We start from the raw sequence: 4669 nt of genomic DNA on the forward strand, positions 1-4669 counted from the left end.
TACTTAAGATATAACTAACTTTAGAGGTTTGCAATTAAAAGAAGTTTAAAAGACTCAAATTTAATATAAACCCTATTTGATCTTCAAATAGAAAGAGGAAAGACTTTATCGGTTTTAATCATAGACTAATACAAACATCCAAAATTTCTTAATTTAGATAATTGAATTCATCGTAAAATGGTACTTTTTTCTTTCGAGATAGCATATTACTTTTGATGTTGTATTTGACTATTTAAAAACTATATGAATTTGCATGACATTCAAAAACCTATGTCGAAAAATAAAACTAACATTATCTGATTTGGGTCAATATTTAGTCGGCTAATAGAATAATCATTTTAAAATATATGAAAGGTGTTAATACCTTATAATTAACTTTTCCTTATCTATGTAATTTGAGAAGTGTAAGCTAAACATGGAGTAGTTACTGAATAAGGATGTGGCATGAGATGCACTAGCTGCCCATGAAATTTTATTAAATGCTAACAAGTTATACACTAGAAAATTTACTCTCATAAACTTAAATATATAATGATAATTTAAAATTATGTATATTATATTTAAAAAAGTCTTAAAAAATTTAAATAAATGAATGTTTTAGACTTAAATACATAAAAAACATTTGTTTTTTTATTTCTCCTCTCTTCCATTTTAAACTTTGATTATGCCGCTTACTTTGAGCTTTACATATAATTATATTGCAATACAATTGTACTAATCTTTGGCAATTTTAATTATTACTTTTTAAATATCGTCTGCTATAATAATTTAAGAAGTACGTACGTAGCTCACTTTGTTTGAAAACTATTAAACTAAAGGTTAAAAACTTGTAGAATAAACAATTTTATGGAGCAATCTATAGGCTCATATGTAATAAGTTAGATAGTTATTTCTCACATAAATAATCTATTAATCAAACATTTTTTTCCATCAATAGATCCAAGATGGCCAAAACAAGCTTACATATATAATCATGAGAATGTGCAAGCTTAGCTATTTCCAAATGCATTATAAAGTGAGAGAGACCAAATGTAAAATTTCATGACCTTAAGCGTATCCATGTTAATCACATGAAAATAGAAATAGATCACTGGGCATAAAAAAGAAATCATAACATCATAACATCATTATAGACATAAAACAGTAATGGTTAGAAGATGCTGGCATCACAAAATCATAGTTTGAAGAATATATATTCAAAGATAATGTATATGGTTCTTAAATATGGTGATGCCAACAAAGATATTAAATTTTGTGTTAAATACTCAAATTAATAGTTCTCAAATTGATAAGGAAGAAGACTATTATGAGGTATGCAGTGAAGAAGTTTAATAAATTAGTGATAATGGAAGATAAGTGACAAAAAAATCAACTTATGAGGAGCTTATTTAGTTGATTAAAAATACTATAAAATGGAATGTCTATTTTCTAAGAAATGCTCTCAAATGGAAGGCAAGGTCCTCAATATGAAAATAAATGATAATGAAGAACATGTGTTCATATAGGAAGTTTTACATTGTCGGGATTCAATGTTTTAGTAAACTCTAAAAATTAACCATACTTGAAATTTTATTGACTTATCACCTAAACAGAAAACTTTTTATAATAATTAAGTTCTAAGAATTTAAACAAAGAGAGTATATCTATGTAAAGCAATCCCCATTTCAAATGTTATAATTAAAAAATTTTAATATATTTTAAAGATGTATTTTATTTGAATTATATGGTACTACCATGCTTCAAATTTGTTGAGTTATTTAATTCGTTTTTTTCTCAAAAATGAAATGAGTTATGATATAACACGATAAAATTTTACTAGTTATCTTTTAGAGTGTCCAAATATCAAGTGCTTGACATGTTGCAAAAGCCACATACATCATATGCTTCATTGCTCACATTTAGCCTTCATGTTCTTTTCCATTTCCATAAAACATGAGATTCCTTTTTTGGTATTATTTTAGCTTATTAATAGATCAACTTTATAGGAGAATGAAGTTATGTTGATATTTTTATTAATAAAATTACAAGCTTAAGTTGTCCTCACTCTTATGATATTACGTTTTCTCCATCTTAAATATTTATCATCATCAAGTTTCTTAAAAGTAGATACCTACAATACATATTGAGATAGCAAATAGTTTCACTTTATAATTTAACTAAATAGAACAGATATTAATCAAATCACTTAAATGTCATGTGTTTTTCTTGTATGTTCTCATTCCCTTCAACATCAACTCCTAGGATGTCGATTAATCTACCATGTAATTACCCAAAATTATCAATACCAACTTGATACTATCTGTATTAGTATAATCCATTTCAGAACATAATCACTAAAACACATAGAAAATAAAGTAAAATGATGGAACATATATTTCTAATTTAGGAAAAGTTGTATTAAATTCTCTTACAAAGAGATCTGCATCTTATTAACTTTCATAATCATTATTATGCAGATGAAAAACAGATAAAACAACATTAATATTTATAATTTATAATTTTTCTTTTTCAAAGAAACGACCATTAGAAAATAGAGTTTATACATTCTGCAAGTGAACAATTGATTTTTTTTTCATCTGATAAACAAAAATGAATTAAAACCTTTGCTACAAAGCCTTATTAACACATGAAACCATTAATTACTATCTTTATTCAAAGTGATGATGAGCATATTAAATTGCTCCAGTTATATACAATCTTTTAGTTAAATATTTCTATTAATGAGTTCATATACTATTTTTTATCCTCGATGATCAATTATATTTTCTAAAGATTATGGCCTTACCGTCACCTTGGGCCAAACTCCATATAGTTTAAGAATGCATTAACATTTATTTTCATCTAATTGATCCCCCGCTTAATCCTATATCCTTATCTAATTTAAACTTATTTAAGGAACTAGCTAACCACCTAATATTTTCATGAGAGTTTGACATGCTACATTTCTTAGAGATATCAATTTCATTATATTTACCATCATCTTTCTGTTGGTTATCTTTATTATAATTTGTAGCAATAATGAAACTCATACTAAAATCTTATTTAAGGTTTAAACAGGTGTCAACCACTATTTGAATCATTGTTCCACGGTTCACCACTTGCATCGCCGTCTAATATGAAGTTTATTAAAATAGTTTTTTAACCACGTGCCTTCTAATTGTATGTAGTCCTTCATGAAGATGAATAAAACTTCATTCTTTATTTGAATTTAAATATTATCCCCACCATACAAGATGAAAAAGGAAGTGAGGCCATAAAAATAAAATTGAACAAAAGTATCACTAACATGAAAACTGCTTCTTCGTTAAACAACAAAAAGAGATTGTAAAATTTTAACTTCGGTACATTGCCATCATCTACTTCTTCTTATCATTATTACTTCACCTGCATTTGCCAAAATATAGTCAGTAAAAATACAACATGTGATGGTAATCACCAAATTATGTAAAGTGTTCAACATCCCTCATCAATAGTAGTTTTGCCTTAGTGATGAACAAAAAATGTAGATCATGTGGATGTTGAGATATACAAAAAAACTCAAGTTGAAAGACATGTTAGAAATTCATTTTTGAACTTTATGACACAAATTCTAAAATATACATAATGGCCAAGGTCTTTTAAATTCATGATTTTTACATATCCATAATAAAGTAACACATACCTGTATTCAAGATGATAAAATTTTATCTTGAAGAAAACTGATCTTGAAGAGAGGGAGTTTCTCTCTCTAATCCTTTGAAACTTTCTGTACTTTTTGATGAAAATATAAGAGGTGTGTTAGGAAGAGAGAGGACCCATTGTCTAAATCATGCTCTATTTAACCACCATCCATCAAGGGGTTACAAACCATTAAGATTTATGATAATTTAATAAATTAATTGATTCATTATTATTAAAATCAATAACATAAGTTAGTAACCCTTATTCATTTTAGGGATTACATGAGTTAAAAAATTAATATCATAGCTTATCATAAGTTGTTACATAAGTTATGAGTTAAGATAATTAATAACTTAAGTTATCATGAGTTACAAAAAATAAATATCATAAGTTATGAGTTAAGAAAATTAATAACTTAAGTTATCAAAATAAATATCATAAACAGTCATAATTTATGACATAAGTTATGAGTTAAGAAAATAAATAACTTAAGCTATCTAAATAAATATAATATGTTGTCATAATTTATGACATAAGTTATGAGTTAAGAAAATAAATAACTTAAGCTATCTAAATAAATATAATATGTTGTCATAATTTATGACATAAGTTATGAGTTAAGAAAATAAATAACTTAAGCTATCTAAATAAATATAATATGTTGTCATAATTTATGACATAAGTTATGAGTTAAGAAAATAAATAACCTTCTATATATTGGTTAAATCATTAATTATTTAATAAGTATGAAATTAATATGAATCATGATGGTTGTGCATCAATTTATCTACACAGTCCCTTCCATGTATCATAATATCAAATACATACATTGCACAATGAGAATTAGCATCATGATCCCATAAAGTCTACTAAAAGACAAATCTTGTTGAACATTATGCAACATAAAGTGCACACTAATGATAAAAACAAGATTTATAAATATCAGAAACAAGAAAAATTAAGCTCAAAGTATCAAGGTACAAACAACATAACACGACATGTTAGTTAA

Source organism: Phalaenopsis equestris, unplaced genomic scaffold, assembly GCF_001263595.1.
Source record: "Phalaenopsis equestris unplaced genomic scaffold, ASM126359v1 Scaffold232831, whole genome shotgun sequence".
Classification (NCBI taxonomy): domain Eukaryota; kingdom Viridiplantae; phylum Streptophyta; class Magnoliopsida; order Asparagales; family Orchidaceae; genus Phalaenopsis; species Phalaenopsis equestris.